The 12,891-nt window shown below is 36.4% G+C and overlaps 1 protein-coding gene across 8 annotated transcripts in view; it reads right to left on the reverse strand.

The window, feature by feature from the left end:
* Nucleotides 1-12,891, reverse strand: part of gramd1bb (GRAM domain containing 1Bb) — a 133,055-nt gene that overhangs the window by 86,890 nt on the left and 33,274 nt on the right. For 2 of the 8 annotated variants that reach the window (XM_046864151.1, XM_046864150.1), the window contains exon 1: nt 6,641-7,194. The exons of 3 other annotated variants lie outside the window; for them this stretch is intronic. The gene's annotated coding sequence lies outside the window, so the exon portion shown is untranslated. Of the gene's footprint in view, nt 1-6,640; nt 7,199-12,891 lie in introns of those variants that run through there. 3 more of the 8 variants (XM_046864144.1, XM_046864153.1, XM_046864155.1) reach the window with 3 other exon arrangements.

Below are 12,891 nucleotides of genomic sequence, written 5' to 3' on the forward strand. Positions count from 1 at the left end.
TGTAGGGATGTTTTCATATTTACTAAAGGTTGTGAGTTCAAATCCCAGCCACACTAATCTACCATTCCTGGGCCCCTAAACAAGGCCCTTAAATCCATAGCTGCTCAATTCTATGAAAGGAATAAGTCACTTCGCCTGCCAAACACCATAAATATTAACTCCAGTCAGATCAACAATTTATACTCTCATAAGTACTAAATCATTTATAGATCTTTGATAGAGCTCTGTGTTAAGCTGTCACTAGGAGATTAACATTTATTCCCTGTCTGCTGTCACTAAAGTAGACAAATTGGTGGCAGTTGAATAAATTGACATCAGGTCATTTTGTGTCTAATATTTTGTTTCTACATCTTCATTACTTCTATCTACAATACTAACCAGTAAATAACTATTTTATATACAGTACCAGTTACATGTTTGGTCTCCTTGTGTTTTTTTTTTCTTTATAATGTTTTTATATTGTACATTAATACTGAAGGCATCCAAACTATGAAAGAACATGTATGGAATGATGCAGTGAACAAAAACATGTGCAATAACTCAAAATATATTAGACTTTAGATTTTTCAAAAAAGCTTTGCACACTCTTAGGATTCTATCATTTAGACTCATGATGTAGTCAACTGTAATGGTTTTCCAACAATCTTAAGGAGTTCCCAGAGGTGTTCAGTGCTTGTTGGCTGCTTTTCCTTCACTCTTCAGTCCAACTCATCCCATGCTGGTTAAGTGTGCCTTCAATTTTGACTAATTCACAAATAGAGTCAACAGTAAAGCACCCTAACAGATTTGCAGCTCCTCCTCCATGGTTCACAGTGAAAACCACACATTCAGGAACCTTCTACTCACGCTCTGTACATCTAAAAAAGACACGGTGATTAGAACCAAAATGAAACTAATCAAAGGACAGTTTTCCACTGATCAAATGTCTATTTCTTGAGTTTCCTGGCCCAGGCAAGTCTCTTATGCTTGTTTTTCTGCTGAAGTATTGTTTTCTTTGCCTCAAATCAACCATGAAGGCCTGACTCACACAGTCTCATTTGAACAGTGGATGTTAAAATATATGACACTTGAACTCTGAGAAGCATTTATGTAAATTGACAGGTTCTGAGATAATTCAAATATCCTCTGCAGCAGAGGTAGCTCTTGGTCATCCTTCTCATACTCCCCATGAGAGCAACATTTTTTCTCTTTACTTAGCTGAGTGTTTCTTGCCATTATATGGATTTTACAGCAGTTGTAGTAGCACTAATATTGCTATTTAATCTGTATTCATGCTTTCCGCTGCACAAGACAAATTTTGGTCTAAAGCACATTAAGGAGTCAAGAACTGTCACAAATTAACTCTTGACAAGGTGCAACTACCTCATGAACCTTATGTGTGTTTGCCAAGCTGTTATCGAACCTAAACGTAGCTACTTTGGACAATCTAAAGTATAAAACATATTCTGGTTTGTTTATCACTTTTTTCTTTACTACATAGTTCTATACATATTTTTTCATAATTTGGATGTAAAAATGTACAATGTTGAAAATAACAAAGATTAAAACAACTTCTAACTGGCTAAGGTCAGGACTCTGTGCAGGCCATTCAAGTTCTTCCACACCAAACTCACTCATCCATGTCTTTATACACCTTGCTTTAAGCACTGGTGCGCAGTCATGGTGCCCACATCATAATCCCCCCTCCACCAAACTTTACACTTAGCACAATGCAGTCAGAAAAGTATCGTTCTCCTGGCAACCACCAAACCCAGACTCGCCCATCTGATTGCCAGACAGTAAAGTGTGATTCATCACTCCAGAGAACACGTCTTCACTGCTCTAGAGTCCAGCGGTAGCGTGCTTTACACCACTGCATCGGGTGCTTTGCATTGCACTTAGCTGAACTGTTCTTCAGCTAATCTGAAGGCCACCTGAAGTTTGGAGGTCTGTATGTATTGACTCTGCAGAAAGTTGGTGAGTTGCTGTTGGTATATACACACTGTCGGTATATACACACATATACATACTACAGTATATACACACATACTGTACATCTATACATATATAGTTACTTGCCTATTTGCACTTCTGATTAGATGCTAACTGCATTTTATTGCCTCTTCACAATAGAAGTATAGTTGAATTGAATCTAATTTAATAGCACAGAATGAGAAAATAATTTTATAGATTTAATACATACATTTAAATTTAACTCTAAAATAAACTTTAATCCCACCCCTTATCCTATTACTGACTATTCATAACATTTCACATGAGCCATACAATTTCTTAGGACTCTGATATCCTGATGCTGCCATGGTATACACACACACACACACACACACACACACACACGCACACAACCCGAAATTTCCAGACTTCTGAAGAATAGAAAGTTGTTGAATCCTAATCCTTGTCATGTCCCTAATCGAGACCTACAATCTACACTAAGCACAGATAATAGCTGCAATCACTTCATTCCAATTACAGTCATAAACCTACATCCTTAGCATACAATTAGCTTCCATCTGCAGGATCGTTTTAGATCCAGCTCCTCTTATTCAACATTGCAGGCTTTGAACTAAAATGTATTCCTCTCTGGCATATATCACAAACAGAAGACTGACTTGAGCTTTTTAAATGACCTGATTTGAAATGCCGTTCAAAGACTGAATTCAAACTCCTATAAACAATGCCAAAAGCACTGCCTGTCCAAAATCAACTACATAAAAATATAAAACTACTCAGTGTTTTAAAGCTTAAAATGGAAAAGCAAAGTCTTTTGACTAAACCGATCTCTATGACGAGATAATCGCATTTAATCGATGCCTTTAGTTTTGCTGGCATTAAAACACTGTTCAAACATTGTTCTCTACGGTATCAACGACATCATGTGTGCATCAGGGATCAAATATCAACAGGTGTACAAACTAAATCTAAATACATCAGAAACAATTATTGATTGTTACTGAATGGAACAACAGCAAGGACACAAAAAACTGCCCTATCTATCTATCTATCTATCTATCTATCTATCTATCTATCTATCTATCTATCTATATATCTATATATCTATCTATCAATCTATCAATCTATCTATCTATCTATCTATCTATCTATCTATCTATCTATCTATCTGCCTAACTGTCTGTCTGTCTGTAACTATGTCTGTCTGTCTGTCTCTGTCTGTCTGTCTGTCTGTCTGCCTGTCTGTCTGTCTGTCTGTCTGTCTGTCTATCTATCTATCTATCTATCTATCTATCTATCTATCTGTCTGTCTGTCTGTCTGTCTGTCTGTCTGTCTGTTTGTCTGTCTTCTGTCTGTCTATTCATCCATCCATCCACCCATCTATCTTGGTTACTTTTTCTTGCTGGAGTTTAGCCACATTGATGAAGTGGGTTTTCCCACACACACACACACACACACACACACACACACACACACACACACACACACACACACACACACACTTATATCCTGGTTCTTTCTTGCCACATCTATCATATGCACTCCCAGAATATCTCCACACCCTCAGATATGCATATCCTCATTACATGATTGCTTGATGGGTTTTTTTGAGTAATCAAGTCATCTGGAATTTTCTCATATGCACAAGACAAGTTTCTGTCAGTGTTCAATGATCACAAGATTTTGCGAATGGAACCATCATTAGTTTGATAAAATGTATCACACTCTAACGTTATGACATCAATATCATCTCGAGTCGGGGAAAATGATCAAATGATTGAACTGTAATAAATATTGCCAGCATCCCTATTTATTTATTTATTTATTTATTTATTTATTTATTTATTTATTTATTCATTTATTTATTCATTTATTTATTCATTTATTCAAGCAACTCTACAGTTTAATACAGACATAATACAAGATGACGAGACAAAATAATCATAACCCATGCACCAATGTCTTTAACCCAGTACACAACACTACTGTTATTAATCACAACTGCAATGCTCTCGGATTCCTAATCCCATTACGAGCTGAAAGATATTAATACGTGTTCACCAAAGATAAAGCGCTGATCAATAAGGCTGTTTAGGAGAAAAGACATCGTAAGACACTTTAGCCAGAATGTTTTGTGGTTTATTTGAAACAGTGAGCTGTCTGTTTTTGGTGTAAAGTAACACATAGGTTTCCTACAAACACTTCCTGTGGGCTTGACACAACATGTTTCAACAGAAAACTTCTCTGAATGTTTGGTGGCTTTAGTTCGCATTTGTATATTAATACATTTATTTGTAAATAATCTCATGAGTGCATGGTTTCAGACATACAACAACCTTCTCATCTGTGACTGCATGAACCACTCAGGAAGTAATGCTATTACAGGGGAATTATCAAAAGATGCAGGACAGAATTATTACTACCAAATCCAACATTGGTTAATTTTAAATTTCAGCAATTATTACATAAACTGAAGTGATTTATTCCAGTAATTGAACAATAATTTAAATGTTGTATTCGTTAAACAAATGACACATCCCTCTTTTTTATCCATTTACAGCTAGTTATTGTTGTGAAACATCAACAACACAAGTTACACCCTGAACACATTCAAAACCCCGTGTAAGTTCCTCCTATTGAAATTATAAGCATGTCATCAATTTTGCAGTCAGGACTAGAAAACGAAGCAATAGTGCACTACTCACTATCATAATGGTGAATGACGATTCGTTCATTATAAACGAGTCTTTGATGAGACTCAGAAGAATGAGTAGTCTCAAAAAAGTGATTCGTTTGCTTTCTACAGGATACATGAGCAAAATCTCTGTAGGTTGTGTAAAGCAAACAAAATCAAGTAGTTGACCTCCCGACTTTTCTAGTCCGAGTCCATCACGTGACTCCCACATACGCCATGCGTAGTTAATTCCACGAGTCCTCCTGTCCGAGACGTCCGTTCTTTAGTCACGTGATGCTATGCAGTTATATATACGTATATAAATTATTAAAATTAAAGTCAAAGTTTATGTATGTAGACATGGGGAATCTGCTTATTGAAAATGTAACACTTTAGTTCATTCTGATCAAAGGAAATGTCCAAAGAAATTCATTCATTTTGATGAACGAGAGTCAAAGAACCAAGTCGCTAAAAAGATCCGATCTTTTATCATTATTTCTAAGAAAACTTCTACTGAGCCAAACTGTTCCACAAGCTTTATCGCAGAGGTCCGTTTTTGCGTCAGGACGACGTCTTGCTGGGCTTTAAGCACCTGTCCGACCACATGTGCAAACACATGTACTCATCCACACACACACACACACACACACACACACACACACACACACACACACACACACACACACTGGATGACAGATGTCTGCCCAAGGAGATTGTGTCTCTCAATATCCTGGAGTAGCTCATGTGTAGGGTCCATTGAAAAATCTGTGTTTTTTATACATCCTAAGAAAAAAGTACTATTTTATATATAACTATATTGAAACCCTCAAACTACCACACCACACAGCATTACACTCTGGCCATGAAACCACCCAACAACGTGTACAAGATTAAGAGGAAAATGATGTAGTCAGTAGGAGTATATGATATGGAGACATTAATCATGCTTTATGACACATAATACTTTTTTATCCTTTTATAGTAACGTTGTGAAACGTCCCCAAAACATGTTAGTTCCTCTTACATTATCCTCATTTACATTTTAGCAGCTGTAAACAGCTGTTCCTGTAGACAACAAAAATGCAGCTCCTCGTGATACGGTCTGACACTGGAGTCTTCTTCCATAAATGCTAAATAAACAAATAATCCATATTCAGAACTATTAGTATGACCTTTATTACTATAGATCTGTCCATGTGGAGCATTTAATGTAGAAATATATTTTGGTTCACCTTTCAAAATGTATTATTGGGTAATATCTCTTTAAACGAGGAAAATAAATAGTTTATAGATTCACCTCACTGAGACAAAAATCGGATCAACATGGAAAAATGCGACGTCACCATCTTTTAAGGAATTCCTCAAATTCCTCACGATTTTCATTTTCCTTTAATAAAAACCATGCAGCACACAAATCACACTGGAAACATATTAAAAATCATGGTGTATTTTTTTATAAAAGTTTTTCCAAAAATTTGAAGATGAAGAAAAATCTCTGCTCCAGGCCTGCTCATGAAGTTTTATTCCTGTTTTTATTTATTCATTTATGTATTCATTTCTTTATTTTGAATTGCAATTAACATGTTTATCTTTATTCCTATTCCTGATTAGAAATATGTTACATAAAAAAATGATGGTTTTCCAAAAAATATATATTTTTAAATATCCAAAAATATTTTCATTTGAACTAAATCAAAACCATATTTGACTGTTAATTGTATTACATTATGCAAATTCATGCATATTTAATCAGTCATTCATTTGCATGAACAAATTTAGGTTTTTAATAATAAAGTATGGTTGTAAAATATTGTATTATTAGTACTATTATTATTATTATTATTATTATTATGAATAATAATTATAGATAAAACAAAAAGAGCATTAAAAGTGACCCAGTTCACCTGTAGTCTTGTCTGGAGCCAAAGTTGAGCCTGTACAGACTGAAGGTGTGTGTGTATGTGTGTGTTCATAAGAAGAAAATCATAAATAAAGAAAATTGTTTATGTGTTTACCTGCTGCTGCTGCTGCAGACTCCAGGCTTCCTGATGCTCCAACTCGCGGCATTTATTTACAATAAACCAGGGAGTGACGTCATATAGAGCCGCGCGTGCCCTCTGTCTCGCTGTCTCTCGCTCTCTTTTGCGCGCTCGCGCTCGCTCACACGCACGCGGAGAGATTAGTACGCGTGGAAATCGCAGCTCGTGTAACCGCGTAAAAAACCAACACAGAAAACTAATAATAAGTTAATAAAATAGAGTAATAGAGGATAATTATCACATGGGATGCTTTAAAGAAGCGCACAGCCTTAATTCCGCTCTTTCTTCTGCGTCATTAAAGCCCCCGGTTCCGCGCAACAGCATCGGACATGCCAATAGGGCCAAATCCGCACTTCCATACTAACGAGTATGCCAAACTAATACGCACTAAACAAGTCCCTATAAATACCCTTCTGCGCCTTTTACATTTAGAGCGCACTATTTAACCTACTAGTACATACTGTGGAGTGTAGTACTGTCCCTTTTCACTGCGACTCTGACACAGCTTGCGTACTTCCCTTAAGTACTATTCAGTACGCGATCTTAGAACGCAGCCTTTTACATTTGTGGGTTGTTTTTTTTCTTTGATTGACGCACAGCCGGACTAATCGCTTCATTCCGAAACGAGCACGCGCACAGAGTGGACCAATCGGAGCGCCCCGGAGGAGGGCCTAACGCCAACAGGGCGGCTAAAGCCAATCAGGGCAAGCGCGAGATAGCAGACCACCGCGCCTCGTCCAATCGGGTAAGAGCGCGTGCTAACCAAAACACCGCGGCTTTTTCCGGCCGTTAAGGTTCTCCCCAATGTTTCACATTCGTGATTGTTTGATCATTTTTATACAAAATACAAATAAATATATGAGGCGAAATGAAAACCTTAAATGCAACACACATTTATTTATTTATATGTCCTTTTTATTTACTTAAATATAAAAAAAAAACACAATTATGCGATTAATCACGATCAAATATATATGAATATAAATGCACACACACACACACACACACACACACACACTGTACTGTTCAAAAGTTTTAAACAGGTGTGATGAAAAAATACTTCAAGTAAAACTGCTTTTAAAATATATATATATATATATATATATATATATATATATATATATATATATATATATATATATAATGTTGTAGTTTTTTTTTTGTTAATTTACAAAATGCAAATTAATCAAACAGAATTAAACAATTAAATTAAATCAGTATTTGATGTGGCCACCCTCCATCTTTCAATTCTTACACTTGCACACTATGTACACTTACATAAAGTCAGATATTTTGTAGGATCAGACTCCAGTGTATTTTTAACCAATTATACCAAGCAGGTGCTAATTATAATTAAATTCATATGTATGTTGAAACACAGTAATTAAGTAAAACAGAAACAGCTGTGTTGAACGTTGAAAACTGGGTGAGAAGCCAAACGTCATGTAACAGCTCATGCATTATTAGTGAGACTGAACACAGCAACAAGACACAAAGTAGTTACACTGCATCAGCAATGTCTCTCCCAGGCAAAGCTTTCAATGCACACTGGGGTTTTAAGATATGTTGTTCAAGTTTTTTGAAGAAGCATGAAAGACATATCATGCTTACTTCCCTTTTACATGTCCAGCAGTTCCATCACAAAGAGCTGGAGAAACCAGTGGGACCCAGGTATACATATTTACTGTCTGGAGAATTCTAGCCAAAAGTGTTGTTCATGGAAGAATTGCAAAAATGACATACCTCTAAAATGAAAACAAGGGTATGAGACTCAACTATACACGAAAACAGAAACTGGGTTGCAAAAAAAATGGCAGCAGGTGTTTTCCTCTTACAGGTTAATAATCATCTCTGAGGTGGTAAAAGTAACTGTGCTTCTTCTCAGTCCCCAGCACACTGATTATGTTCCTATAGCAACATTCTTATAGGATATATTTTCCATATTTACTGCATATTTGTAAATAAGATCTCTGTGATATATCTGTTGGGAATATTTCAAACCTAGGCCTTCACTGGTGTCCTGCCTGAATCCATCAACCTCTTAATATCTTTATTATGATGCTATAGGTATAGAAACCATTAAGATTAAAAACAGAAATGTAGTATAACAGAGCGCTGCATCACAGAGTGGTATGTCTTGCACCGAAAACGAATGCCATTACAGACCTCGGAAACCCAATGAACACAATTCAACAAGTCTCCTTTCACGGCAGCCACAGCTGCAACGTCCACATACATCATCTCTAGCAAAAAACACCAATACGAAACAAAGATAACAAACACTATACTTTTTGATAAAAGATTAATAATTAAATACATATTTACAGGCTAAAATATATTAAAATATAAGCCAGTGATTCTGATAGGGTTTAGGCCAGCAGGTGAAAAATGGGACACCTTCCCAGAAGAGTGCAAGCTATTATAACAGCAAGCACACTATCTATCTATCTATCTATCTATCTATCTATCTATCTATCTATCTATCTATCTATCTATCTATCTATCTATCTGTCTGTCTGTCTGTCTGTCTGTCTGTCTGTCTGTCTGTCTGTCTGTCTGTCTGTCTGTCCATCTATCTATGAGTGAGAGCCGTATGTATTATATGTGGCAAACATTTGGCTATATAGTATTTTATATATTAAAAATCAAATAAATCAATCAAGTATTCATTTAAATCTAACATCCACCGTAATTCATCAAGTCCAGAATTATTACTTTATAGAGCATGTGTGGATGTATATTTACATATATCAGAACAACTGCTACACTGCAGCTCTTGTGCTAGATTGTGAATGTAGGACAGTGAAATCTCTGTGTATTAAGATTCATTACACCATTAGCACAATGTCTCCTGAAGCTGCAGGTTGAATACCAATTACGGATCCACTGTGCCCACTGGCCAGCTTCCTTCATTCAAGGGACCAAGTCTTAAGCACTTTGAGATTTTGAGATTTTGAGAAAATGACCTTGTGCATTAATTAAAGTTCCACAACTGGGATGAACAAGTACGTGATGAATGAAACTCTGGTTAATTATGCCACTTTCTCTTGGATCCTGAAGGAATTTACCTTTTGGTGGATGTGGTTCTGGATAAGAAACATTGAAAAGAAAAGCTAAAATATAAACATATGGGCATTAAGATTCTAAGAACCAGCATTATTAAACACTGTACAAGTTACATTCTACATGAATTTATAGATACTATACTGGCAATAAATGTAACTTACTGCATTAGCTTCAGCCGTAATCTTAAGAAGGACCAAATCAAATATTCCAATGTCAAAATTAATGTGAACCAATGTTACCAGGTCCACAGTTTAGGGTGTTTTGCATGAGTAATGAAATCTAGAAATGATATTATTTACTTATATCCAAATTAGAAACAAAACCAAACACCAGACAGAGCAGCGTTACCTCAACTCAGTCCTAAACCTCTCAGGTTTTATCTTTCATACCTACAACATACCTCTTGATGTTTTTTTTCTTTTATTAAATTGTGTATTATGTTATTCATTCTCTAAGCAATTTCTCCGCTTATGTTGACATACTATATAAAATCTAAATAAATTGTACAACCTTGAATGCTGGCATGTTGCCATCTAAGCACTCTATTAATCGCAATTCAGCCCGGAGTTCAAGTCACTGTCTATATAGAGTTTTTCAGGTTTTCTACATATTCATGGGTTTCTTCTCTGGACTCTTAGAGTTCCTCTGACTTTCCCAGGTAAAGTGAATTAGCCATGCTAAACTAGCCGCAAGTCTGAATGGTGGATTATATGATAGCTGTGCCAAACTGGCAACCCAATCCAGGATGTATTCCAGCTTTTTGACATTTTAGTTTGGAAGGTCAGATTTTAAGATTTTGCATTTTGGATGTCTTTTTCTGTTAAACTGTTCTTTGTCAGGATGATCTGGCAACCCTGAATTAAACATTACATACTCCCTATATTTCTTGTTCTCACTTCAGTAGCTGAAGTACAAAGCCAGCTTTGAGCTAAAGAAGAAATTTAAGAATGACAAAATATTTGTGATTCAGAAATAATAATGTCTATTATTAGTTGATTAATGCTAATTGTTAAGCTAAAAAAATCTGTGAGGAGTCTTTCTCTCGGTTATGGCATCCTGCCTGGTCCTTAAACGCACACCACTACTTATACATAAGCATAACAACACAAGTCACAAGCATACCAGCTCTGCTACATTATACATCCAAATCAAGCTATATATCTGGTAAACAAACAGAAATAAACAGAAGTCTATATATGGAGAAACTCACAGGACGCTGACGTTATTAAATAGGACAAGATGATGAAGCTTAATGTTCATGCTGCTGGGAAAAAATGCAAATGAAAATACCATGTCCTCCATGCTTGTAGAAAATGTTTTGAAATATATATTAAAATATAGATTTGTTAATGAACTACAGATGTTCATACTGAAGTACATGTAGGTAATGTTGGGGAACATGACAGGACAAGTTAGTTCCTGTTTTCATTTACAATTGTTGTTTGACAACATGCTGGAGAATCCTTTCAGAAATGATAGCAAACATCTAACAGAATCCTCCCCAGAAAAACAATGGAACTCTATGAGATTAACGGAGATAATGGTGAAGACACTCTGAGAGCCAAAACCCAATAAACAACTACCAAATTAAAATACCACATTTTTAAACTAAAAAGTTATTTATTGCCTTTGTTTTTGCACATTACTCTGTTAGCACCTCAGTTTGCTCGGATCTGCCACAGACTTCATTACCTCATCTCTCCTCAGTTAACACCACAGCCTTTGTCACATCAGCTTTCTAAATCAGCATTAAACTCTTCATTAGCTCACCTGTTTCCTGCAGCGACCATCATTGACTTCGTTAGCTCCATGGACTCATCTAATCCGATGCCACAGCAACATAATGTATGTAATATCTACATTCTAAAGCATACAACCCAAGTACAGACATGTTCATAGTATTCATTATTTTCAGAACACTTAGTTGCTCCTGGTGATTTAAAATACAATCCAAACAGATCCAAAACCTTCATGAGCCAAACCAGGTGCGTCAGTTTGAATCAGAAGTCTGAAATCCTTGTTATACATGTAAAACAGGACGGACATGAACAGGGGTGTAACCTGTGAGATTAGTTAATAAACTGTTGTAAAAAAAAAAAAAAAAACACTTGGGAAAATTAATTCAAGCCGGTTTGACGCTGTACTGTTTTTGCCATGATTTGGCTGTTGATTTGAGATTGTGATCAAAGACAGTCAAGGAAAAAGATATGTGTGTGCGTATTATATTTTATTATATAGTACTTATTATAGTACTTATTATATATAGTATGTGCCTCCACATACTAATAAAAAGAACTGGTTAAATAATCACACTGAAAGATAATAGGGTATGAAGGATAAGTGGGGTTTCCAGGTTGCTGCCTGTTTCTCTGTGCTAGGTGCATCCTTTGTTACACTGCTTACTTCATGTGTTATAAGGCCAGTGCTCCAGCATCAAGAGACCAACTACATTGGCTCAGGGTCACGGCACCAGTTTAACTGGTCTCTTGTTCTTTTCCTGCATCCTATTCACAAAATTTGTACTTCAAGTACTTTTTATCTGACTTATTAACTGTGGGACATAACATACAGTGAGCTGAGCTTCCAGCACAAGGGCTGTCGAGTATGCTGCACGCCTTACAACACATGAACTTATTACTGTAACAGGGGACACACCTAGCACAAAGAAACAGCCAGCCAATTGGAAACCCCTCTTAACCCTTCATATCCAATCATCTTTCAGTGTAAATATTTTCACTGCCCTCACTCTCATTCACACACATGTACTCTGTCTTACTCCTACTAACTTTCATTTCCCTTCTCTCCAGCACGTACCTCCAACTCTCCGGGTTTTTCTCAACCTGCTCCCTACTCTCACCAAAAATCACAATATCATCCGTAAACATCATAGTTTACAGAGACTCCTGTCTAACCTCGTCCATCAACTTGTCCATCACCACTGCAAATAGGAAAGGGCTTAGAGCCGATCCTCGATGCAATCCAACCTCCACCTTAAACCAGTCTGTCATTTCTACTGCACACTTTACTGCTGTCACACGGTTCCGCTGTCACTTCTCTGACAAACTTGACTTCCTCATACAATACCACAACTCTCTCTGCACTCTGTCGTAGGCTTCTCTAAATCCACAAACACACAATGCAACTCCTTCTGACCTTCTCTA

The sequence above is a fragment of the Silurus meridionalis genome, chromosome 13 (assembly GCF_014805685.1).
Source record: "Silurus meridionalis isolate SWU-2019-XX chromosome 13, ASM1480568v1, whole genome shotgun sequence".
Classification (NCBI taxonomy): domain Eukaryota; kingdom Metazoa; phylum Chordata; class Actinopteri; order Siluriformes; family Siluridae; genus Silurus; species Silurus meridionalis.